Source organism: Mustela erminea, chromosome 15 (genome assembly GCF_009829155.1).
Source record: "Mustela erminea isolate mMusErm1 chromosome 15, mMusErm1.Pri, whole genome shotgun sequence".
Classification (NCBI taxonomy): domain Eukaryota; kingdom Metazoa; phylum Chordata; class Mammalia; order Carnivora; family Mustelidae; genus Mustela; species Mustela erminea.
In genome coordinates, this window is record NC_045628.1 from 58,984,734 (window position 1) to 59,012,461 (window position 27,728).

At 41.5% G+C, this 27,728-nt stretch overlaps 1 protein-coding gene across 3 annotated transcripts in view; it reads right to left on the minus strand.

Annotated features, from left to right (window-relative positions):
• MED4 (mediator complex subunit 4) overlaps nucleotides 1-26,978 on the minus strand; it is a 45,006-nt gene extending 18,028 nt beyond the window's left edge. The window contains exons 1-4 of one of the 3 annotated variants that reach the window (XM_032314666.1): nucleotides 26,813-26,978; nucleotides 24,945-26,122; nucleotides 20,641-20,832; nucleotides 1,019-1,124 (exon numbers count right to left, since the gene is read on the minus strand). The gene's annotated coding sequence lies outside the window, so the exon portion shown is untranslated. The remainder of the gene's footprint in view (nucleotides 1-1,018; nucleotides 1,125-20,640; nucleotides 20,833-24,944; nucleotides 26,123-26,812) is intronic. The other 2 variants (XM_032314665.1, XM_032314667.1) reach the window with 2 other exon arrangements.
• Nucleotides 26,979-27,728: the final 750 nt, after the last annotated feature.

Genomic DNA, 27,728 nt, shown 5'->3' on the forward strand with positions numbered 1-27,728 from the left:
TCAGGTTCCCTGTGTCTTATGGTTTTCAAGTAGGAATGGGAGATTCAACGGATCTTAAGCATTTGAGGAAATTGTATAATGACCTACGTCTCGTATTAGTTTCTTTGTAAAATGGGCTGGCCTCCCCATTAACCTTCACCTTTCGTCTGCATCTCTATAATGCTAACCTTGCCGTTAGGCCTCTCCTAGAGGTTGTAAGCACCCTATGACAGGAGCCATAATCTGTCTTTTTTTTTCTTTATTGTAGTAAAATATACATAACATAGAATTGACCATGTTAATCATATTTAAGTATATAGTTCAGTGATATTAAGCACATTCATGTGGTTATGCTACTATGACCACCACCCATAACCTCATCATCCATAACCTCTTTCCATCTTGCAAAACTGTAACTTTGTGCCATAACAACTCCCCATTCCTTCCTACCCCAGCCTCTAACAGCCACCATTCTACTTTCTCTCTCTCTGAATTTGACAACTCTAGGGACCTCAGATAAATGAAATGATACAGTATTTGTCTTTTGGGGATTGCCTTATTTCACTTAGTGAATGTCTTCTACTTTCACCCCTGTTTTAGCATGTGTCAGTCTTTCCTTCTTTTTCAAGGCTGAATAATATTCCCTTATATGTAGATACCACATTTTGCTTATCCTTTCAGACACTTGGGTTACTTCTACATTATCATAATCCATCTTTGTAATCATATCTCTCCCAACAAAGTGTTTTGTTCATTGACTGAGATGACTGTTGAATGAATCAAGATAACATGTAAGTGGTAGTTTATGAAAATGGTTTAAATAATCAATATAAAATAGATTCCAAATTAAAGTCAAAACTCCGCCTTAGCCCACTTTTCCTGGAGAGAACACTATAGTTGGGGACTTTCCCTACCAGGAAAACTCAAAGTTGCAACAGTATGGGGAATGCGGGTTCTGTATCAGGTTAGGGTGTGAGATTTTAAAAGACAAGATGGAGAGATGTCACCTACAGAACAGCTGGGATTAAGGCAGGAGTACCTGTATCCATCATTCCATCATCCTGTCTTTCGGCCTGTTCTTTTGGAAGTGCTGAACCTTCTTACTGCTGGGCACCCAGACTTGAGGATTTTCTTGAAGACTCATGCTAAAAAAAAAAAAAAAAAGCCATTCATAGAAACTGCTGTATAATACGGAATGCTGATTTATTCACTTACAAGGAAAAGTAATAATGCCATACACAATTTTACTTACAGACAAATTTATACAGGAAGAAAAATTATCACCAGAATGTTGCTTGGTAAACTTGGATTTGAAAAAATGAAGATAGATTAAAAAAAAATTAACCAAGTGGACAGTCTTCTTTTGGAGAACTGCCTATCTCTCTTTTTAAAGAAACAGGTGTCTTCATACATTGGAAAAGGGTTGGGAACCTCTGGTCTAAAATGCAAGCACTTGTGAATGCATAGTTTGGGATTTTGAGTAAAAATCTATAAACATTTGGTGTGGAGGTTTGGGTATGTAGCAGGAAATTCAACCGGCCTATCCCTAAAAGTCTGCAGAACAGGGTGGCTACATATCTTATGTGTATTTTTATACATTCTTTTTCATTTTTATCAAGCAATCTATATATAAAGTTTAAAAAGTCAAATACCGCTCAGAAGCTACCAAAAAACAAAAAGCTCTCGGTCACACCTCCTCAGCCCTCATATCCTGTGACATCCTGCTCTCCCTCGTGGCAGCTTCTCTGCCCGTTCTTAACTGTTTCTTCTATGCTTTGTTTCCCTATTTTAAAGTAATTGGCATGTTTTCTATACCTTTATTCAACTCTTTGAGAAATTTCTTTCCTGTTATGTTGAATAGGGAGTTTATCTCTCCTTCATGCCCCATTCCCCTCCTTCTGGCCTCTCAATGGATAGAATCCAATTTTTTGTTAAATCAATAGCCCATTCTTTCCTTGCTGCACTATTATTTATCTATAACTATGTAATTATTATTTATTTATTTATCTCAAATAAATTTGAAAAATAAAATGGAGAAGAACAGAAAATGTCTTGGACATCAAAGCACATTGCACTGACTTGTGCGAACTTGTCAGTTACATATTTATATGTGTCTGTACTGAGTCAAATACAAAGTCTATATTTTTACTGTGGATTGAAAAAGTTTGCAAACATTGGAGAGTAAGGAAGATACCAACCCTACCTCTTAGAAAAACAGCTCCTTCCACCTAAGGCTCCCAAAGGGAGAATCTGTATAAATTTTGTATTCTGGGGACAGAAAGTTAAAGCAAACGTACACAAGTAAAGTGTATGTTGAGATGATTCTCTGGGATGCATTGCATAGATGGACAATGTTGTGGTTTAAATTGTGTGCCTTCAAAATTCATGTAACAAAGCCCTCATACCCTAGTACCTCCAAATGTAACTGCGTTTGGAGATAGGGCCTTCAAAGGGATTAAGGTAAAATGAGGCTAACAGGGTCATGACCCTGACAGGGTCGTCCTGGTCTAATCTGATCGGTGTTTTTACAGAAATATGTGAAGACAGCCAGAAGGTGACCTTCTGCAAGCCAATGAGACAAACCTCAGAAGAAACCAAACCGAACCTTGGACTTCCCACCTCCAAAACTGTGAGAAAATAAACGTCTGTTGTTGAAGCCAGTCTGGGGTATCTTGTTATAAGAATCTTAACAGACTAACGCAGAGAGGTTGCAAGTCAATGGACATCTGGAGATTTCTAAACAATGCCTTGCATATGCCTTTGACCTCCCTGACTTTATTTTTATTTGTCCCTTGGCTAGAGCACGCATTGGGCTACACAAGCTGCAAATGGCTGTACATGAGACTGTGCGTCCTTGTTCAGACCCTCTCCACTGCCCTCGATACGATTTCTCACTATTTCCTCTTTCTCCAAACCTTCAACACTTCCTTCCCCTAGATTCCCACTCTCAACTTAGGACCTTGAGTTCTAACTCACTGAGAAAGAGGAGAAACCTGAACACCCACACACTGCAGCCACCATGAGTGTCTGGCCACCAGCATTGTTCCCCTCTGCCCTGCAGCTGGACCAGCTACTGCCCGTGCCTTTCCCTGCTCCAAGTCAGAGAACATTCTCTCCCCGTAGCCCTCTCTCTCTGAAGGCTTTGTACCAGTGGTCCACCCACCTCCCAACTGTCAATGTTTCATCTTGTACTTATCATTCCCATCACCATATCTGCTGCTATTTTCCTACTTTTAGAACACTCTTACCCCACTTTCTGCACGAGCAACCGCTTCACTTCTTTGCTTCCTTCTGCAGCGAAACACCTACAAAGAGTTATCTAAATATTTTGATTCCAATTCCATTCCTTCCTTATATCCACTTCAATTAGTTTTCATCCTCACTCAGATTGCAAGGTCATTGAAAACCCCCGTGTTGCTGCAGGTAACGGCTGGCATGCATTGTGCTCGAGGCTCTGCAGCCCTGCACCTGTCAATCATTCCCTTATCCTGGAGAACACTTTCTCCACTTGGATTTCTAGCATGCCAGGCTCTCTTCATTTTTGTCCTTGCTCCCTGGTCTCTCCTCTCAGTCTCTCTGGGTGGTTCCTCCTCTCCACCCTGACTCTACACAGAGGAGCATTTGGGGGACACTTCTTGGTCCTCATTTCCACCAACTCACTTTTGGTCATCTCACCCAGTCCAGAGGCTCTATTTTTAAAAAATTTTAAAAATACTTTACTTATTTATTTGAAAGAAATAGAGCATGGACAGGGCTAGGGACAAAAGAAGCAGCAGACTCCCCATGAAGCAGGGGGCCTGATGTGGGGCTCCATCCCAGGACCTTGAAATCATGACTGGAACTGAAGACAGATGCTTAACCGACTGAGCCACTCAGGTGTCCTTTTAAATAATACCTGTAAGCTGACTCCCAAATGTGTATTTCCCACCTAGACCTGACCTCTGAACTCAGGTTTCTATGTTCAGTTCCTACTACTTACCTTCTGTTACTGCACAGAGAAAGAGTTCTGAACCCAGGTAGGGCTAACACCCTCCTGGAAAACCAATACTTGAGATGGCAGTGCTTTTGGGAAGGGAAAGGTTGTTCTATTTCAGGAAGGAGGCAACCTGGGAAGACAGTGGACTAATGCCCCGAAGACCATCCTCCCTGTCCAGGAGAAGCCGCAAGGGCTTAAAAGGGAAGGCAGGGTAGTGGCGGGGGGTGGGGGGGGACAGGGAAGGGGGCTGCTCTGTGCAGGAGAAGCAGGTTCCCGGGAAGTTAGTCCAGGGTGGACATGACCCTGAATAGACTTGCTGGCATCAGCTGCAGCTGTTTTCTTTCCAGTGCGGTCAGGCTTTATCTTCTGGGAAATTCTGGTCCTTCACTCCTCAAGGCCAGTGGTGTGCGAGTCTCAAGGGAAGTAGGTTAGTCCCCTGCACGCCAAGGGGCTTGGGTCAGCAAGCAAGGAGCGCATAAGCTTGAGGCAAGTTAGCTCCTAAGACTGGCTGTTACTTGCACTTGGGTAGACAAAACTGAATTCCTGACCTACACCCCTCACTCCCAACACACACGGCACTACCTGCGGCCCCCCTCAACCCAGCTGATAGCAGCTTCTTCATTTTCCTCTTCCAGGCAAAAAACATAGGGTCCTTCTTGACCCTTCTCCTTGTTTCTCATGCACCACATTCACCCAGAAATCAAGATAGTTCTACCGTCAGCACATGCCCATAACTGGTCCACATCTCGTTTTTCCACTTCTGATCACAGGTCCACATCTCCATCATCCCTCAGCTGCATTTCCTGAGATTGCCTTCCCACTGTTCTCTCTGCCTCTCCCCTCACATCTGTGGGCTATTTCCAACACAGCAGTCATAGGGATCTCTTTAAAACTCAAGTCAGATCATGTCATTCCTCTGATCAAAGTTTTGCGGTGGCTCCCCTTCCACTCAGAGTAAAACTATGAGCTAGGCTATGAGGCCTAGCATCATTTGACCTGGCATTGCCCTTCTGACCTTTTCTTCTTCCCTCTTTTCACTCTGCTCCAGCCATTCCAGTCCTAAAGCATACCAGAACCATCCTGCCTGAGTGGCACCCAACTGGCTAGTCTCCCTGCCTTCATCTGTCGGTCCCTTATTAGTCAAATGGCTAACTTCTCACTTCCTGCAGGAATCTCCTTTTCTCAAGGAGGCCCATCTGGTTGTCATTTTTCCTACTGCATTCTACCCCCACATTCCATTCTCTTTACCCTGCTCTGCTTTTTTCCATAACATTTGTCATCTTCTAACATTCTATTAGTTGATGTGTGTTTTGCTAAATATTGCTTCCCCTGGAATGTAAGCAAGGTGGGGGCACTGATATGACCCCAGTACCAAAATGTTGCCTGACGCAAAGTGGGCACCAATGATTGTTGCTGGGTTTGTTGTTGACAGAGGTGCTAAAAATCACCAAACAAACTTAGATGTCTGTAGTTTTGCCTCTAAATGGTAAAACCTTATTTTCAGTCTTTTCTGTCCGTATTCACCTTGGGGATTCTCAAAAGCAACTCCAAATATTTATAAAATCCTCCACCAGAAGTGGAATATTCCATTGACAGTGGTCACGGTTACTCTGCAATCCAACAAACACTAGTCCTGAAGCTTGTTTCCCCAGCCAGTTACCAGAGTAAGTTTGAGGGTTCATGTTCAAGGTCAAACCCATTAAGTGTGGGCTAGAGAGTTAGAGTCAGGCAATTCTCTCCCAGTAGTCAGGCCATGAGAAAACAAGTCCAATACATTCATTAACTCTCTTCAAGAGGAAAAAACCTTGAAACTCTACTTTAGCACTTGGGCCTCCGAGCCTCTAACCCCAGGTGAAAATAACACTCAATTCAGGATAAAGCTTCCGTCTCAAAAACACCATTTATGGTTTTTGAAACCATGAATTACCTCTCAAAAAGCTACTGTGGGAAGAGGTGGTTTCCCAGCAACTAGCTGGCTTTTAGGACAGCAACTTCAATTTTTAAATCAATTTCAAAGCCTCAAATGTGCCCTTAAATTGCCTTTGGCAGGGGGGCAGAGGGAAAGGAAGAGAGAGAATCTCAAGCAGATTCAGCACTTAGCATGGAGCCAGATGTGGGGCTCGATCTTACAACACTGAGATTATGATCTGAATCAAAATCAAGAGTCACCCGCTTAACCTACTAAGCCTCCCAGGGGACCCTAAACTCCTTTTCATTAAGCCAGTTATCTCTGGTAAGTCCAACTGGGGCTTCTCTACAACAACAGAAGTTTCACAGTCTGAATAAAGCCTCTTATCTCTTTCACCCACCGTCCTAGTGATATCATGGAGCCTCATCAGAAGAACTCAATCCTCCTCATTCCCAAACACGACACAACAAAAAACTTCCATTGTCCAGAATTGCTCAATGTTAATTAAAATAATTGGCTCCATGGAAAGCATGGCATTTATCTTTAATTCCCTACATTCTTGGTCCTCGAGAATACAAGAAACAAAACAGTTTAGGTTAAACATCTTATTTTCTTTAAATATTTGTGATGTGGTTTCAATGGAAAGGTTTTCTAGAATGAACAGACCTCCTATGAAGTCTCATCTTCCTGAAATTCCCCAGGCATCATTGAAAACTAACCACTTCTCCATAACTCAAAAGAAACGTGGGTAACATTATTGTTCTCCTTTCATAGGTTCATTTATTTTTTCAACAAATATTCATTAAACTCTGTTCACATGCCAGGGACCACACTAGATGCTGGGCCTGTAAGGGTGAGTAAGACAACAGTGGTCAGGGAAGTCTTCCTGGAGGAAGTGAAAGCAGAAATTTCTTAGAAAGCACTTGGGTCAGAAAGACTGGCAGGGCTACAGGAAGGAAAAACTAGACTAAGGAGTTAATGTCAGATAGAGAATGATAAAAATATCTCACCAACTTTTTTTTTTTAGATTTTTATTTCTTTCTTTATTTGAGAGAATGAGAGAGCGAGCTGGCATGGGGCGGGGGAGGGTGTGGCAGGGCAGGGAGAGAAACAGAGGGAGAGGAAAAAGCAGATTCTGTGCTGAGTGTAGAGCCTGATGCAGGGCTTGATCTCAAGACCCTGAGATCACAACCTGTGCTGAAACCAAGAGTTGGTTGCTTAACTGACTGTGCCACTCAGGTGCCTCTGGTTCTGCCAATTTATTACAGCAGCCCTAGGAAACTAATACTACTGGTTTGAATGAATAGATGTTCTCAATTTGATTCTAAGGAGATAGGGGTTCATTTCTTCTCATACATAAAGCAAATTGCTAAGGGTTTCTTGGGGGCCTGAAAAGTAATAAACTAAATGCATTTATATTAGCAGCATCAATTTGTGCATGATGAGCTAAAGCAATTAAAAACATGTTGCGCTCATTAGTAGAAGCCCAGGTTATGGAATAAAAGCTGAAAGAGAACTCAGAGGTCATCTGCTCTGGTCTGACCCCAGCCCGTGATTAAACGTTTCCTGATAGAAGCAAGCTGCCCTCCTCACCTATCAGCCATTTTCATTCATTTTAAGCCCAAACGTACATCAAGATAATTATCACACATTGGGTCTAACCTGTCTTCTGAATAGTAAGTAATACATAAGTACTACAAATGTATTACACAAGTTATACATTTATACTCTTTTTCACAGAACAGACCATCAAGGTTTTTCTTTTTTCATTCTTTTTCTCAATGTGAACTGTATTTACAGAACTAAAGAAGTTATGTTTTCAAATATACATTTCAAAAATCTTAGTTTTAGATTTCAAAATAAAACTTGAATAATTCATTTTTTTAAAAGGGCTTAAATATTGTGCTTGATATTTATATATAAATTTTTGCTGATTCATTTTAAGTTTGAAATTTATTAAAATAATTTTTAAGGGGCCCCTGGGTGGCTCAGTGGGTTAAAGCCTCTGCCACGGCTCGGGTCGTGATCCCAGAGTCCTGGGATCGAGCCCCGCATCGGGCTCTCTGTTCAGCAGGGAACCTGTTTCCTCCCCTCTTCTCTCTGCCTGCCTCTCTGCCTACTTGTGATCTCTGTTAAATAAATAGAATCTTTTTTTTTTAAAGATTTTATTTATTCATTTGAGAGAGAGACAGTGAGAGAGAGAGCATGAGCGAGGAGAAGGTCAGAGGGAGAAGCAGACTCCCCATGGAGCTGGGAGCCCGATGCGGGACTCGATCCCGGGATTCCGGGATCATGACCTGAGCCGAAGGCAGTCGTCCAACCAACTGAGCCACCCAGGCATCCCACTAAATAGAATCTTTTAAAAAAATTATCATGACCGAAGCCGTGGCAGAGGCTTTAACCCATTGAGCCACCCGTGCGCCCCTAAAAAAAATAATTTTTAAGTGGAAACAACCAGTATGTCTTTCAATATGTTGGATAATCAATAGAATACATATCCACATAATATATTACTATTTGTCAATAAAAAAGAATGAGCTATCAAGCCAAGCGATGAATGAAAGAATCTTAAATACATATCGTTAAATGAAAGAAACCAGTCCAAAAAGGCTACCTTCTCTATGATTCCATTTATATTACATTCTAAAAGAAGCTTAACTGTTGAAATGGTAAAGAGATCAGTGGTCGCCAAGGGTTCAGGAAGTGGAGAGGGTTGAAAAGGTAAAGCACAGAGGATTTTTTAGGGTGGTGAACTATTCTGTATGATGTTGCAATGGATACATGACACTATGCATTATAAAATCTCATAGAACTTTACAGCACAAAGAGTGAACCTTAATGTATACAAATATAAAAAATTATTTTGGAAGTTGGAAGACCCTAGGAGGGAATGCAGGCAAAATCATCTGATAAGTCACAGACCTGCACCTCTGAAACAAATAATACATTATATGTTACATGCACCCGAATGTTTATCAATGTCCACAATAGCCAAACTATGGAAAGAATCTAGATGTCCATCAACAGATGAATGGATAAAGAAGATGTGGTGTATATATATATACACACACACATATATATATATATATATATATATATATATATATATGTGTGTGTGTGTGTGTGTGTGTATATATATATATGTAGTAAGTGCTATTGATATAATATGATGAGAATGGCATTTTTCTGTTGTAATCTTCCTCCAGACTCATAACCTCATCAAACAAATCCAACTGAGGGACATTCTACAAAGCAGCTGACTTCTCCAAGATGTCAAAGCCATTGAAACCAAGGAAAGTCTGAGAAACTGGCCCAATCAAGAGGCTCTCTAGGAGACATGACAACTAAATGTAAGGTAGTATCCTAGATGGATTCTGAACAGAAAAAGAACACAAGGTAAAACCCAAGGAAATCTGAATAAAGCATGGGTTTAGTTAATAATGTATCAGAATTGGTTCACTAATTGTGACAAATATACCAACATAAGATATTAATAATAGGGGAAACTAGGGTGGAATATATTGGAATCTCTCTACTACCTGATTCATAATATTTTGTTAGTCTAAAATTATTCTAAAATAAAAGTTTATCTTAAAAATTCTGGGGGTGGGGGTTTCTGGGTGGCTCAGCTGTTGGGTGTCTGCCTTTGGCTCAGGTTGTGATCCAAGTATCCTGGGTTTGGGCCCCACATCATGCTCCCTGCTTAGCGGGAAGCCTGCTTCTCCTTCTCCCAGTCCTTCTGTTTGTGTTCCCTCTCTGGCTGTGTTTCTCTCTGTCAAATAAATAAAATATTAAAAAAAAAATTCTGGGGGTGTCTGGGTGGCTCCGTTGGTTAAGTGTTCAACTCTTGTTTCCAGCTCAGGTCATGATCTCAGGGTCCTGAACTGTACTCCACACTGAGTGTGCAACTTGCTTATGTCTCTCTCCCGCTCCCTCCGTCCTTCCTCCCACTCCCCAGAGAGTGCAAGGTCTATCTCTTAAAAATAAAAATCTAGTATTTTTCAGGTAAACTACCATTAAACCATGGTTAAGTGCTCAACGATGTTTATGATATAATAATATGTATAATTGTCATTCGAGTAGAACAAAGCAGGATATTAATGTCATTATCCCCTCTTATACAGCTTTTGGTTTTTCCAGTAATGTCTATTTCTTTTTCTTCTTGTAATCTCTCACAATAATTCTCCATTTATTTTTACAGTAGTTCCAACCTATCAGGAGTTTTCATATCCCTTTTTTTTCTGGAAGCCTTGCCTCGCAGAACCCTCTGGGGCCAAGAAAGACAATTTTGTGAAAAGCTAACTTAATGTCCTGGAATATACCTTCTAGTGGTATAATCTGATTTAAGGATATAATTTAGGTTAGCTGGAGGAATGAATGAATTGCATGCATTCTAAATGTTCATTGCTGCTTTTCTCAGCTAGTGTTGGCTGAATAAAGTCAGTATAATTCCAATGCAAAACAAAGGTATGTGATATTTCAGTTAGCCCCAACAGCCTGAATGTCTTCAAGAATCATCTGGGACAGGGTACCTGAGTGGCTTAGTCGGTTAAGCATCTGACTCTTGGTTTCAACTCAGGTCATGATCTCAGGGTTGTGAGATTGAGCTCTGCATGTGTTGGTCTCCAGGTTCAGCGGGGAGTCTGCTTAAGATTCTCTCTCCCAGGCGCCTGGGTGGCTCAGTGGGTTAAAGCTTCTGCCTTCAGCTTGGGTCATGATCTCAGGGTCCTGGGATCAAGCCCCGAATCTGGCTTTCTGCTCAGCAGGGAGCCTGCTTCTCTCTCTCTCTCTCTCTGCCTGCCTCTCTGCCTACTTGTGATCTCTATCAAATGAATAAATAAAATCTTAAAAAAAAAAAGATTCTCCCTCTTCCCTCCCCTCCTTTCCCCTCCCTTCTGCAAACTCTCTCTCTCTCATAAATAAATAAATCTTAAAAAAAAGAAAAGAAAAGAATCTTCAGGGGTGCTGCTGCCATCATTCAACAAACCAATGCAGCTGGTTATGGCCAATTAACCAAGTACAAATCCACCTAATTATACCATGGCCCACATGGCTTCTGTCAATACACAGGGAATCCATAATAGATTTTGCCAAATTCATGAGTTTCAAATATAATATTTTAAAAAAATTCTTCTTTAACTAATATCTCTAAACAACAACAACAACCCCCCCCCCCAAATGAAGACAATGGAACATCTTCCTGCATGGAATAATACATGTTTAAATTTGCATGTTGGCCAAGTCTTATTAATTTCATAGAACCAGTACCTACTGCATAGTAAAGGTTCAGTATTTTTATTAAAGTTGGTTGACTTTCTTAGCATATTAATGTGGAGACCAGTTTTACATTCACTTTAACTTTTGTTTTCTCCCAGATCTAAATATTTGTTTTGGCTAGATTAAGGGTATTTCCCAGAAAAGTTTCCCTTTTGGCTGTTACAAAGTTCTTTCCCTTCCTGTATCTAACTGTGGAGACAATTCAGAAAAAGATTAACTATAATCTCCATGCTGCCAGTTTGTTTTTCATTTCCCTGCATTTCAAATCCTGTTCATTTTTGCATATTAGCCCCTCATATGATAGGCAGATGCTTGATAAATGTTTACTGATTTGATTTAATTTAGGAAAACACCCTATGAGTTCAATCGGTAAAATTGGCCTCAGATCACCTTAACCTTGTCTCTCTGAATGTTTATCACCATCCAGAAAGCACTGTATGACCCTGTGTGCAAATGAGTCACTGTATCCCCTGCAAAGGCAGAGATAAATATCCAAGTGCCAGGAAATGAAGAATTGAATTCACCTCAAAACCACCAAATTCCCAGCCCACTGAGACTTCTTAAGAGAACGACATCATCATTCTTTCCCATTTTTCCATTTACTTTCAAATACATCTATCCTTATGTTACCTGATTTCAACGCTGGCCAGAAGATTTTTACCATGAAAGGCATAAGGATGAGTTTCCTGCTAAATGTTTGAATAAAAGCAATGAGGTTAAAGGAGGTTTCTTGGCACTTGTCAGGGTTGAACAGTAGCTTCTTTGTCTTTGCAGATTCTCTGGTGCTTGGCCCTTGCCTCTTCTTGGATAACTTGTTGCTCTTCGACATGCTGGGCCTCAGCCAGGTCTGGTCCTCAAACCAACCCACAAGTTACTCCCCTCAGGCAGCCCCAACCCAGCCGTGAGCACAGTGACTCTCTGTCCTCGGCAGTCAGGCTTCCAGAGAGTGGCCGGCCCATTTTGTGAATCTAACACCTGATATAAAATTTCTAATTACAGACACCAAATTCTCTCTCCTAGGAGATCTGAAAATGCAAGCTCCACTCTTTGTTAAGACCTTTTATTTTCATTGGAAAGCCCCTGCCAAACGTTGGCCACATTTCACTGTGTCTGATCCATGCTTTTTATCTCTTCTCAACCAGACAAACGCGTAATGCCTCATTTGCTGGATGACCAGGCAATCCATCCACTTCCAAGATCGACTTGTACACAATGCTCCTGCCGGGCCAATGTGCTGTGCAAAGGGCTCCAAAGGTATTTCTCAGGTTCTGGCAGGACTACCGTGTCATTCCTCAACAAAGGCCTTACAGTTTCAAAGGGAACTGAGATCATTTGGTTTTAGTGGCATCAGTGATTCCTCCCTGAATCTATAGATACCAACACTGCTGTGGGTTTGATGCCAGATTTACAGATGAAGTGGTGGAATGGTGGAACAGAAACATTTGACAAGTGACCATTCTGACAAATGCATATTTAAATCTTTTTGCAGAATTGTACTTTTTTGGATAGTTTACATCCCAAGATATCGGTCAGTCAACTTCACATGCTCTTCTAAAGAAGAGCCTGGCCCATGTCTGTGCAGCCAGGACAGTGAGACAGGAAGAAGTCCAGGTAGTATAACCATAAAGCTCTAACTCTCTTTCCTATTCCAAGTAATACTTGTTATTCATATAGCTTCTGTTGTGCATGGACCCCAGGAGCCTGGGTAGTACCCAGAATGGCCCTAGTCAGCAGGAAAAAAGAGACTGCTGATGTCTGACCCTGCCCTGGGCTGTCAGAATAGAGGGTCAATGTCAGAAGTGGGTCAGGGAGAGATGAGGGATCCTGGAGGAGTCTGCAGGGAAGAGTGGATAGCATACAAGCCTCTATCTGGGATAGTTGACATATATTTCATGAGACTGTCTCCTTCTTATGTTTATTTTAGGAAACAGTAAAGTAGTGCAAAGCTGAAGAAGGTTCAGATTTAAAAAGTCCTATTGGAAGGGGAGGTGAACCATGAGAGACTATGGACTCTGAAAAACAATCTGAGGGGTTTGAAGTGGCGGGGGGTGGGAGGTTGGGGTACAGGTGATGGGTATTCTAGAGGGCACAGATTGCATGGAGCACTGGGTGTGGTGAAGAAAATAATGAATACTGTTTTTCTGAAAATAAATAAATCAATTTAATTTTTAAAAAAAAGTCCTATGTTAACTCTGGGCCCAAGCCTTGCCATTCCTTCATTCATTCATTCAGTGATGTATTGAGCAACTATTGTCACAAATACTGTTCTAAATTCTTACATTACATCTAGATTCCCTGCTGTTTTAGAGCTTACCTTCTAAATAGAGATGGCAAAGCAAACATACCAGATAATTTTAGTTTATGATGAGTATTATGAAGGAATCAGGGCCCTTTTATTGGGAATCCAATCCTTTTATTGGGAATCCAATCCATCACTGAAGAGGGTGATGTTTTTGGTAAGAACTGAAGAATAAAGGAAGACCCCACTATACAGTGATCTAGGGAAGAGAGCGCCAAGCAGAATGAACAGCAAGTGCAGAGACCCCAAGATGGGAAACATCTGGCGTTACTGGAGGGATTGAGTGAGTGAAACTGTGGGTGGGATGGGCTGAGAGTGTCACACAGAGGCCTCATCATGTGAGCGCTTGCAGGTCATGGCAAGGAGTTGGAATTTTAGTTTTGTTACGATGGGGGTGCAGAGGGCAGTCACTAAGTTGCTTCAGGTTGAGCTCCACAGGACTCTTACAACCTAGTTGTCATTTAATCTTCTGTGTCTCCAAATCTGACAAATCAGATTTTGGGTAATTGTGTTAAACGCTCCCATCATGTTGTCTAACAGCACCACAGCCCCTACTAAGGGAAGATTCTCTTCTCACATATCTGCTTAAGACACATTAGTTAGGATAAAGGTACATCCACATGCCATGAACTGACCCTGCTCCCAATAATATCAATTACCTATGGTAGGACCTACACTCATTTATCGAATATTTATTAAGTGACTGTTATATACCAGGAATACAATGGTGAACAAAACAGACACATTCCTTGCTATCATGAGTCTTACACTCTTTCTAGAAAGCCTGATGATTAAATAGGCAGACATAAATTGCTCTGTTATGATAGAGAAAGTTATGGAAGCATCTAGCAGCATAGTCAATTAACCTGATCAAGGAAAACTTCCTGGAAGAAGTGATGTTTAAGCTGGGGGCTGAAAGCTAAGTAAGAGAAGGCCAGTTGTAGAGGAGGAAGAGTTTTCCAAATGGAAGGAAGAGCATATAACCAGAGGTAAGAGAAAACATAGCGTATTTTAAGCAACTTAAATAATTTCAGCATGATGTGAGGCAGAGTACAAGATTGAGAAGTTAAGACATGAGGCTGGTGAGGTACCTGGGGACGAGGTCATGAGGCTAGAACATGAAGTGTCTTATAAGGAAGTTAAAGTAGCTGTATTTTATCATGTAGGTAATGGGAAATCTCTGAAAAGATATGGGAAATGGATTGGGAGTGGAGGAAGATGGTAGTAGGAAGATCACTGTACTGATTCAAGTGAGAAATGATCATCATTTGACCAAGATAGTAGTCAGAGAGATAAAGCAAAGTAGACTAATTACAGACACCAATTCTCTTTCTGAAAAATTGGGGGGGAGGGTGGAGAAAAAGAAAGTGAGAGAGAGAGAATGAAATTAACACAGAGAAAAGCTGAAGAGGCCATGATAGATTGTGGAAGTCAAATTTATAATGCAGTAAGAATATGTAGATGCTATGAAGAAATGGAAAGATATGCAGAGTATAGGGAAAGAAAAGGGTAATGGGAAAGAAGACCCATGAGAGAGGGAGTGAGGGCCAGCCCAGGTTCTGACAGCTTTCCTGGTTCAGTTCCCCAAAGTTTCAACTCTATCATAAGCTCTGTTCATGAATTCCCATGATATCCGGCTCCCTTATTGCTGCACCTAAAGGATCCTCCCCCTGCTCCACACACAAGCTAGTTTGATTGAGTTTTAGTTCTTTCAACTTAAGGACACTGAATAAATCAGTAATAGTTATGCAAACTAAATCTTCAAGGGGTGCTTGTGTGGCTCAGTCAGTTGAGCACCAGACTTGTGGTTTCATCTCAGGTCATGTTCTTGGGGTTCTGGGATCGGAGTATCAGGCTCCATGCTCTGTGCTTGTCCCTCTCCCTTTGCTCCTCCCCCTGCACTCTCTCTCATAAATAAATAAATAAATCTTTTGAAAAACATCTAATTATTCAAGAAGCTAATTAATTACCACAGAATGCAAATTAATGCCGTTATAGTGAAAAATGAAACTTCTGAATGATCATAGATGTTCTTGTTTATGGATCAACAACTTTTCAATATAGTAAGTCCAATAACAATCAAAAAGTGGCTTGAAGAGCATAGATCCCAAACAAAAAGTATTGAATGGCCATGGTGTCTGATGCACCCATCTCTCTTCCACTCAGTCTCTAGAGGGTGATGCTGGATCACAAGAAACCACTTCTGAGGCAAGAGAGCACAAACCCTGAGGTGGTTACTCCCAGAAGATGAGGCAAAAGAACTTGGACAAGGGGTCACCTCTTGGTTAAGCACTCCAGTTTATACTGGAGAAGTCAGGTCGAACATCCAGTGGGAAGTAAAGGGATGATGGAAACCCAAGATGATCATGTTGGACATTAGGAGGATGGGTTAGAATGGGACAAGTCTCAAGTGTGGTGACCATTGTGAGTTCAGTTTGGTCGGGTACAATACATGAAAATCAAGAGACCTACTATGTTTCAGGCCTTGTATGGGAGTGAAAGAGAAAAAAGATGAAAATCTGGCCCATGTTCTTTTTTTTTTTTTTTTTTTTTAGAGATTTTATTTATTTATTTGACAGAGAGACAGTGAGAGAGGGAACACAAGCAGGGGAAATGGAAGAGGGAGATATAGGCTTCCCTCTTAGCAGGGAGACCAATTCGGGGCTCAATCCCAGGACCCTATGATCATGACCTGAGCTGAAGGCAGATGCTTAATGACTGAGCCGTGCAGCACCCCCTGTTTCTCTAGTGAGAAACATAGACATGTACACAGATAACATAAGGTGGGAAGTGAGGAGACTGGTGCTCAGGGTTTACAAAGAGTTTCAAGATATAACTGCTGAGCCAGGATGCGAAGGTTGAGTCATAGTTACATAGGAATGTCAGGAACGGCAAAATTATAAGTATATTTGGAAAGAGCTGAAGCACCAGAAGCAGGCTATATTAGTGGTATGTAAGAGAAAAGTAGGGAATAGCGGAAGAAAAGCCTGGAGAGTTAAAAGGAAGTCATATCATGAGAGACATTTTTATTTCTAAAATTAAAAAAATAATAATGGTATAAATCTTCTCAACAAAGAAGTTTTCCCAGTTGCAAAAATGAATGCTTGAAATATATCTTCCAACTAAAAAACAAAAACAAACCAACAAACTAGAAATATAAAGAAACTGACAAAACACCATTACTACACAGTCATTGGTAAGTAGGTTTTTCAATTCCAAATATCAAATAAACACAAAAGAACAAACATTCTACTGAAAAATATAATCGGACCCAATTTAGTAGAAAAATGTCAAAATATGAACACTACAAATAAGGAATATAGACCATTCTCTTTGTGAATTAGAGAAAAAAAATACATTCTTTCCTATTTTGATGAAACATCTACTAATACTGGTCATGCATTTAGCTACAAAGAAAATCTTAGCAAGTTTTCTTACATAGAAATTTTATAGATTTTTTTCTGATTAGATTGACTTAAGCTAGAAATCATAATAAAATTGGACTGGGTTTTATAAGAAGTCACTGAAAGACTTTTAAGCAAGAGAATGACACAACCATATAGTAAATGGGTTGGAGGGGAGTTAGGAGAGATAGGAGGAGAGAAATCACATAAGGAAACAATGCAACAGTCCTTGAAAGAAATAATGTGGGTCTGAACTAGGATAGGAATAATGGGGAATGGAAAGAGTAGACAATTTAGAATATATTCAGTAGATAAATAAGAAGGACTTGCTGACTGAATGAATTTAGGAGATAGAGAAGTTGGGGGAGGTGGAGAAGAGTTAAATGACTAAATTAGGTTGTAACATGGAAGAGGTAGTATCATTAATTTAGATGAGGAAGACACACAAAAGAACAGATCTGGAGAAATAGAGAGTTCATATTTGGGCTTGTTGGATTTGAGGAACATAGCCCACAGTCCAGTATAAGGAGACAAAGAAAACTGTAAATGGACATTACCAGGAAGATTATCCTTTTGTTGTAGAAAAAACTCAGAACTAAGGCCATGATAGGTGGGAAAACGTCAGGTTTCCTCTTTTATTTGGTGCCCAGTAGGGGATGAAGGTAGTCTATCAAAAGTATTTAATAGGACTTAACACCACCTACCTCTTACACCCAGGAATAATTAAGACATCTTTAGGAGTATCTTAAGATGGGACCAAAAAATGTCCAGTCCACTTGGGAAGACAAGACTAAGGACTATACAGCCAGTGCTACAAATGTCCACAAAGGCACCTGTCCACTATTGGAAAAGGAGGCAGGACTGTAAGTGAAATGAGAAAAGGCCTTACTTTTAATAAGTCCTGGGAAAAAACAGATACACATGCACACACACATGTGCACCTGAGTCATGGGGAGACACAGATATACACATGCCCATGAGTCATGGGGAGACACAGAAGTCTTTCAGGTGTGGGATGGATCATAAGCAATGGCTCACAGGTAACGATACACTGAGGGGAAGCGGTGGAAGGCTCAGGACAGAGAGGGGCATGTTGGGAGCAGAAGAGAGGGAGGAGGGACCTGAAGCCTGGAAAAGAGTTGGAGCTCAACGGGGCAGACAAGGGGTGATGTGGCAGAGATTTTGTCAGGAGCTAGAGTTACTTCATGGCTCTTACGTCAATTAAAGCCATTAAAACTAATTTTGCCATGTGAATTTTCCGAGAATTTTTCTATGCTTCTCTGGATAATTGATACCCAAGACCAATGAGTTTCAGGAGAGACTTTTATCTAACACAGACACAAAGATAAAGCCTTACTTTTTGCTTTCACATTTGAGGATTAAAGGATTTGGGTTACTTGAGGGGGCTTAGTAAGTGTTGATTACAATGATTTAGAAAATCCTTAGGGCGTCAGATGGTGATGCAACATAAGCCTTCTCAGAGAGTATATTTAACGACTTACTGGTCTAAAGCACATGCTACAGAGGACACAGACAAGGAAGAGGCAGAACTGCTTGGCCATTAAGAGGTCTCGAAACAACATGACCTCTCTCATCTGTGGTTTTCTAGATTGTAAGATAGGAATTGTCATTTCCTCGTTCATTCAGCAAGTGTTCTATGAGTGTCCACTGTGTACCAGGTACTGTTCTACCTACCTTATAAGATTATTCTGAGAATTAAATGAAATCACCTAAGTTAAAAGACTTAGCAAAGTGTCCAGAATCTACCAGGTGCTAATTGTATTTATTTTTTTATACCACAGGATTTTTTGGATATTTGAGCTATTATTGGATCAGGCCAACAATGGGCCAAGATACTCGGAGTGTTTTTACAAATATCAGGGTGTTTTGCAAAGCAAAAGAATTGACTGAATAAGGGATTCAAGACTGAAAAGACCTTTAACTTAATACATTTTGGAAGCAGTAGGATGAAGGGCAAAATGTTGCCCTTGGGAAAATGAAGCAGGTCTAAGTCAAAGCTAGCCTCAGAAACCTGTGGAGGGTGCAATGAAGCAGCAACAGGGCTCCAAGTTGAGATCCATTGGAAATGTGAGTGCCCTACTAGGTCTGGAACATTTGGAAAGAACTACAAGGTAGTTTGCTTCATCGACATGTTCAGAGTTAAGGTGCATGACAAAATAATTGTACTTCGGAGACATCTTCAACTGTAAACACTGCAATGCACCCAACGAAGCCTGGAAAGTAAATTTGCAATTCAGGGTAAATATTTGAATTGACTGGGTAAGGGCCTTGATAACTCAGATACTAGCATTTTCCAGTGCTCCAAATAAGTCATCTGAAAAAAGAAAGGAAGACAAGCTGACTCAAGCTGGAAAACATGTTTTGCTTCTGAAGTGAGCTGGTTTCATTATCAGAGTGTGCATTTTCCACTTCCTTTTATAAACTGAACTTTAGCCCTGACCTTGAAGAGTCTAATGAGGTTGGTCCGAAGTCACAATGAGATGGAATATGCCTGATTCCCAGAAAGAAAAGGGGAAGATCAAAGCCGTTTACATGTGCCCCCTTTGTGCTCAGAAAGGCAATAACATTACTTGTTACAATATATGATAACTGTAACTGCCTATTTATTTTTCAATTTTTTCCAATAGACTAGAAGCTCCTTATTATTAATCATGGTAACCCCAACTACTTGAAAAGTCTCTTAGAGGAGAGGCTCTGTAAACACTTCATAGTAAGCGAGTGGATCCATGAATGGAGGGAAGGGGGGGGTGAACAAACGGATGAATGGATAGACGGATTCCTGGGCCATAAAGAGAAATGCCATAAAAATACAGGAAATGGTGCTGAAGTGAAGGGAAGACAAAACAGCCTGTTTGACTTAGACCCGTAAGAATCACTGAGGAGGGATCTCATCCCAGAGTCATGGGGAAGAAGAAAATTTGGATTTGTTTTTGCCATAGTTTCTCCTAATCCATCATCCTAGAAGTCTGCACTGTCCTTCCAGTGGAGCAAGCTGCTATTGGATAAATAAGGCGACCTTGGGAGGACCAAGAACAAGTAAGAGCATTAGGACTTTCTGAGAAGGGCAGAGAGCCTATCTACCTCGTTCCTATCCATGGAGTAGCTATCCTGAGAGGCAAGGGCTCCATCTGCCTGGATTATCCTGGGTTATGGGTGTCTTAGGCCACAGAGCAGTCCTCATAATGGATAGACTGTGGGGAGTGACGGGTGGAAGAGCTTTATGAATAGAGTCCACGTGGCCTTGCCTGCAGACGTCAGAGTGGCAGTGGTGAGTTCCAGGGACCATATTTGCTATGAAGGGGTTTGGTCAGGTCAGCGCCGTAGGGCATCCACAGCAAAATCCATCTCCTCCCAGGGCAACTCAGACTGAGACTGACAAGACGGAATAATAAGAGAACAGTTAATTCATTGAGCCCCTCCAAAAAATGGAGAAATGTCCCCTAGCGAAGGCCCCTGCAGACATATGAGCAGCCAGAAGGAGACAGTTCATCCAGGAAATGAAAGAGCTGGGGGAATGCAGGGGCCTGCGGTTCCCCTCCCTGACTCCTGCTGGCTTTTGGGAGGAGGTCGTAGCACAAGAATGGTCATCAGACAACATAGTGTTTGCCATTCTCCTGGCCTGCGGAATTTGGGAACTCTCATCTCACTGCACGGAGAACAGCCCTGGGACTCACTCGCACAAGGGTGGCCCCTGGGACATGATTCACACAAATTCCAAGCTTGTAATTCATGCATATATTAAGGTGGCTATGTTGGAAGGGAGGGCCAAACATACCATACAAAGGGAAAGCTTGATCCATAGAAGATTATTCTGCAGCAGTTGCCTCGGGCTGTTACGGAGGTAGCACAGCAGGGGGTTTAAGAGCCTGGACCTGGAAGCCAAATGCTAGGGCTTCAATCTTCTCTTCATTTCTTTCACTCTGAGACTTTGAGTGAGTTTTCTCATCTCCTAGGTCTCTACTTCTTCCTATGTTGAAGGGGGTAACAAGAGCACCTATGTCACAGGGCATTTAAGAAGACTACTGTAAGTAATGCAAGTCAATTCTAGCATATAAAAAGTACTTGATAAACATTATCATACATGCAAAATACAACCTGACTTATAAAATGTGAATCCTATCTTATGTGTCCAAACATAGGCAAGATTCCTACGTAATTGCCCGTAGAGCAATAGTTGGTTATGGAGTGGTCACTGGAGAAGATGAACCAGGAAACATGCATCGATCAAAAGCATACTCTGTGATACACTCTTTTTTTTTTTTTTAAGATACTCAAAAATCCCTTGTTGACCTAAAATATTTATAGAACATAGTTTGGAAACCATTGCATTACTGGACCAAAAATAAAAGCTCTATGTTCTAGGGGTGCCTAGGTGGCTTAGTTGGTAGAGTGTGACTCTTGATCTCAGAGTTGTGGGTAGAAGCCCCACACTGGCTGCAGAGATTGCTTAAAAAAATAGAATCTTAGAAGAAAAAAAAAGTAATATATCCTGAACCGATTATAGTTGAGGGCACTCTAGCTGAAATAACCAGAGGCCCAAAAGCTGGGCCCACTGAACACATTCCTTCTGACATTTGGTGCCTATGCCAACAGGTGTGATCTTGATTTTATATAAGGGGCTTATGATTGACAATGCCAAGGAAAACATTTAACAGGAGACCACTGCAGAGGAAATAAAAATCTGTTATTTGGGGTTATCGTGAATACACACGGAAGCTTCTAAGACATGTATAATAGGATGTTGGTGAGATAGTGAGTAAAAAAATTTAAGTGCCTGTGAATTTCATATACTAATACGAAAGTTTTAAACAAAGGACACAAAAAGAGTAATGAACAAATTGGGAAACACTGACTAAGAAATTAACAACCACTTCAGATTTGCCCAGCGCCATAAGAAGTGGCCAGGGATTTTGTTAAGTTTTTAGGTCATTTAAAACTGCGACATAAACTGTAATTTCTACTTCTGTTAAAAAAAAAAAAAAAGGCTTTGAAAGGTAGATTGTCTTTCAAAGATGACTAGAGCTTAAATCTGAGAACCATTAATTTTTATGGCTTGTGGTTTTAAAATATTACCCCTGGGTGGTGATGTTGAGGGGAAGGCCTGGGGGAAAGTTATCTCTGGCCTCTGGGAGTTCTTCTTCTCATCTCCCCTCCCCTGGTCTTCTCTCCTCTCCATTCTTTACCTTCGTCTCCCCCACGTAGCAAAGAGTTAGGAGTTGAGTTTCATGTATTTAATTACACATGCCTGGCAGGAAAAACGCCATGGACAAGGCTGTGATCAAATGATAAGGCCACAGACAACGATTCATTAAGAACGCCAAGCATATGAGAACAGTTTCATTATTCCCGAATACAGTCTAATAAAGTCAATGTTTTATATATTTAAAAATATAAACTCTATATGATTATGCCAATAGACAACGAGTCATAACAGGTATATGCAAATTATACTTTCATAGTTTAAATCTTCTCACTTTTGGCCTACACAACTGTGTCATCAAGGCAAAGCAGGGTTGGGGTGAAGAGAACCAAGGCTAGATTTGGCTCATGGAGCAGAGCAGAAGACAGTTGAAAACAGGCCCTGAATTCCTGGCAATTAAAGGTCTTGGTCTAGAGTAAGAGGAAAGAAGGATAAAATACTAATGGTGAGTAAAGGAAAAGTTGTTCATGCTGAGAAGAGAAGGAACAGAATAGGGATGGAGAGGGATTTTAAAAGAAGGAAGGGGAGCACCCGGGTGGCTCAGTTGGTTAAGCGACTGCCTTCGGCTCAGGTCATGATCCCGGATTTGCGGGATCAAGTCTTGCATCGGGCTCCCTGCTCGGCAGCGAGTCTGCTTCTCCCACTGACCTTTCTTCACTAATGCTCTCTCTCTCTCAATCTCTCTCAAATAAATAAATAAAATCTTAAAAAAAAAAAAAAGAAGGAAGGGGTTCTGGTCAAGTGGATAGACTGGTCTTAAGCAGAAGATGAACGTTGCAAATACTTAAGCAGATTCCTTCAGACATTTTTAAGGCTAACTGAGGCTTTTCCTGTTCTCATCTCCCACTTTCCCCTACTTCCTCAAAACATTTATGGTACCCCACCTTCCTTAAACCGGGAATCAAGTTTTTCATCCCACAATTAGAGATAACGCTTGATAAGCAAACCAGCTGGCCCACGTAACATGAAACTCTTTCTCACTAAAATATTAATAGCTGATACTGGATCCTTTGCTATTTTGATAAGAAGAGGAAGTAAGAGAATGGGAAGGTCCTGGCATGAAAAAGCTTCCCAAAGAAGGAAAGGAAGAGCAAGAGAAACAACTCATGTTTATGGCATACTTATGTGTCAGGTTCTAAGTGCTTTACATGAATTAACTTGTTCAGTCCCCACAGCACCCTGTCTGAGGGACATACTATTACTAATCATGCTTTTACAGATGAGGAAACCGAGTCATGGTGAGGTTAGAAAACCTGCTTAGGGTCACTCTGGTAGGGCCAAGTTTTGAATTCTGGCATTTCTAGTCCAGAGAGAAGATGGCCCAGGAAACAAAACTTTCCTTTGTGAATGATGTTCCTTAAAGTCCGCCTGTTTACTCCCAAGTGTCAGGGATAAGGAGGAGTTCAGTACAGAGGTGGGTTATCTCACCACAGTACTGTGGATCTCCTAGTTATAGGAACACCAGCAGAGGTTACCACATTCAGGCCTATGGAACACTGTGACACTCTCTCGGTCCCATGTGTGTACTGGTTTGCTGCCTGAATTAGTGATCCTGTTGACGTTATTTAAGCTTCCTGTGCCTCTGAGTCCACATTTGGAAACTGGGTTATTTCCACTTGTCCGCTCTCAGACTCAGGGGAATGCCTCAGAGGGCTAATGGGCTGATACATTCAAAGCGCTTTGAGCCATGAACCAGGACTAACTGAACTTTTAGAGAACAGTATGACTTGGAAGTGGAATTTAAATGGACATAAATGGTAGAATATTCTCCTAGTAGCTTCTTCGGATGTTCTTTGTTGAGCTGCCTGGTCCACCATGGCTGCCCAAGTTCTTCTCTAGACTTTCACACTGAACAGCGCTAATGAAGAATGGTCTGGTGGACCTGGGTAATGCCCCTGTAGTCTGGGATTGTTCAAATTATGTGGAGATAAGGATCCTTAATTCAAAATAACAATCTTCCAGCCAGGACCTTGAAAGCTATTGCTTATCCAGAAAGATAAGAACTGGACCCACTCCAAGGAAACATTTTAACTTAATTGCAAACCCTCTGTCTTAGCATTTAATTCAGATGACAGTGATCTAACTGACATGACCAAGGGCAGAAACAATGGCAAAATTAAAAAAAATAATAATGATTTACAAAGAGATGTGGGTAAGGAGATACCAGAGACTCAAAGAATGGGGAGAGAAGGAGTTTCAGCTGTAGCTATGATTAAGGGCCAACAGGCACAAAAAGAAGTATAAAGCTAGGGTTTAAAAAAAAAAATAAAAATGCTTCTGATTAATCCACATTGTCTAGCGGAATTTTCCTCTCATTTTTTACAGCATATACGTATTAGTTGTCAACCTGTGTTTGCAGATAAAACAAATGACAGCAGAATGGTGATCAAAATATTTCTAACAGATGCAGTCATCAACTTAATGATATTTATGCCTTGTATTCATGTTTTTTAAGGGCACAGTTATGCCCTTCCAGACCTGAGAAAGGAAGCAATCATTGTGAGCTAATAAATACAACCAGTGGGAATCAAGGGGGAAATTCAGGAGCAGAAATGGGGCAGCTTAATATAGTTTACAAAAGACTTTGAGAGAAAAGGAAGGACATTGAACAACAAAAGGAAGGTGGTAGACGGTCAAGACCTTACAGTATTAAGAAACTACAAGTCCCAAACAAAGAAAATAAAAGACCGTTTTCCCGAGTGTGGTTGTGATTTAAGCCATTTCAGATAAAAGCTATGACAAATTCTACCCCCCTTCCCCCCCAAAAAATTAGGTGCAAGAAATCTGATTTTAAGATGCTAAGCCTTCCTTTTCGGCAGCATTTTCTCATATCTGCAGATACCTCTTTTTAAGCATTCAAGGCCCTACCTATTACTCACCAAAGGGAAAACACTGATACGGACTTGTCAGTGTGAGAATTAAGACGGTCATAATCTTCCCAGGAGAATTTACAGAATAAAGCTCTTCTTTCCATGAGAAGGAATTTTTAGATGGAAAGCTTGTAGAAGAGGCACGAGAACCTTCCTCAGGTCCTTTCTCCCAAACCTCACTGAAGTCACCTTCTATGTTTACTTCCGTCTTCCTTGGTCTCATTCATGACAGGGGTTGTTATCCAGTTCATAAACATACCTTCACGTTGTCTTTGCCCGGAAAGGAAAGGGTTTCCTTTCGACACAGAACAATGGGATTTGTGTAAGCAAAAGGCCATTTAGGTAAAATTGTGCCATGATATTTTGCTATGTCCAGTCTACGATAAGGTCATTGAAAACCCACTGATGAACCATAACGTGTAAAGAAAACCAGCAGTCATTTAACAGTCCCATTTCATGCACAAATGTTCATTGCTTTTGCTGAGAACAGGGTGCAGGGACCAACGCGCCTTATCTCTGTGCCAAAGCTTGTTTACAAGGAGGGGAAGGATGGCTTCCTTGGCCATACTCTGTGAGCCGCCCCACTCTGCAGTGGACTCAATAGGAGGAAGGGTGGAGTGGGCACACAGGGCTTGCACAATGGTCCAGTTCTTTGCACCCCAAATATTTACTGAGACAGTCAGGTCATTCTTTGGAGATTCCAGGCCTAACCTCAAAGAGCTGGCAGAGGGACAGGAGGAAAAAGAAGGGCTCCCTCTGTTCGGTAAAGATGTGCTCACTGGGTCTACGGTGATTGCAAAAGCAGCCGTATAGAAATACAAGAATTGTCCTACACAGCCTCTTCAAACCGACCCCTCATTTGAAAACTTAGCTTCAGAGCAACTCGCCTAGGCACATCCTTCCCAGGCATTTCTGAGTCTATAGGCTGTTTTTTCCACTGCCTGGAAAAGTCTTCTCCTCTATCTTGAGTCTACCCTTTCTTCCGGAGTCCTCTCTAGCAATCTCCACATCCCACTTCTTGTTTTAAGCCTCTCCCGGTGTCCCAGCCCACAGTAATCACTTTGTTCTTCGGCCTCTTACACCACTCTCGTAGCGCTGGTCATTCTGTGCCATTTATCTGTGTATCCATTCAGTTCCCCATCCCCAGCACCAGACGTGGCACCTAACAGTCAACCTTCACTCTGTGCCTAGAAACGATGAGAAATTCTTTAGACTGGTGTAAGCAGGTCTGTCTCAAGTTCATGTTTATGTAAAGTCTATGTAATTTTTAAACCCCAGTGAAAGGTTTTTCCATGGTTAACATGTTTGAAAGGTAGTATATCCTTAATAGGTTGTCATTTTCAGACATCATGGTTTGTTTGCTTGTTTGTTTTTTAAGATTTTATTTATTCCTTTGACAGAGCTCACAAGTAGGCAGAGAGACAGGCAGAGAGAGAGGAAGGGAAGCAGGCTCCCTGCTGAGCAGAGAGCCCGATATGAGGCTCGATCCCAGGACCCTGAAATCATCACCTGAGCCGAAAGCAGAGGCTTTAACCCACTGAACCACCCAGGCGACCCCAGACATCATGGGTTTTAATAGGTTGAGTAAGAAACAACTCTCAGCGGATCTGGGGTAAAGGGAAGAGCAATTACCTACAGAGAGCGAGAGGAACAAAGAAAGGATTCATACAGTCCTAAACCCATACCGGTATGACCAACTAGACCAGTTTACCTGGGACGTTGTCAGTTTAACACTAGAAGTTCCATGTCCTGGACAATCCCTCAATCCCAGACAGACCAGTCCGGTCGGTCACCTACCAAGTGCCCATGAGCATTCTGACAAGAAGCAAATGCAAGTTTTAAATGATGGGCTGAGTCCCCTCTTCCTCCTCTCTCACCTCAAATCCTGGTGCCACAAGCTTCTCCAAAGACACTCTACTCTTCAAAGACAAGTACCCAGTTCCCAAGAAGGAATCCTGGGTGTATTCAGTTCTCTTGACTTCAGAAGCAGTCTCAGGCCTGGGAGGACAAACGGTCAAGGGAAAAAGCTTTATACAGAGTTCTCACAAAACAGAAACTAAAAGGAATATTTGGAACAGGAAACAGTGACCTTTATGGCATGATTCCCAAAGGGAAAGTCAAAGGCAGAGACTCAGGAAGGCAAACGTCCAGAGTCCACGGGAACTCCAGCTTAAACCAAACATTCCATACCAGGGCTGCTAATTGCAGAGCCAGAGCAGCTGGTGTGATAATGTTCCCCTGTAATCAACCCAACTGTGACAATTGGAGTGGATACATTAGCAAGAAAACTGGAACCTAGGATTATGAACACATCTGAACGCTGCTGCATGCAGCAGAACATAGTGGCATACCTTCTGAGCGACAAAAACCTATACCATACCAATAGACACATTCTGAAAACAAAATGGACCTTCAAGAAGCATAACAATAACACCACCATAAAAAATGGTATATTCAAAAATCAACTTCAGCTCTGTAGTTTGCAGAATGACGGGAATTTTTTTCCATAATAGAATGATAGCGCACTTAATAATTTTGATCTGCATATTGTTTAACACAGTAACTTGGAACAATAAAAGCGTAATTGGGAAAGGGAAATTTTACTGTTTGTATTTCTATACTATCGCTCAAGATAAAAGGTGGGGTTGAGGGGCGCCTGGGTGGCTCAGTGGGTTAAAGCCTCTACCTCCAGCTAAGGTCATGGTCTCAAGGTCCTGGGATCAGGCCCCACATTGAGCTCTCTGCTCAGCGGGGAGCCTGCTTCCCCTTCTCTCTCTGCCTGCCTCTCTGCCT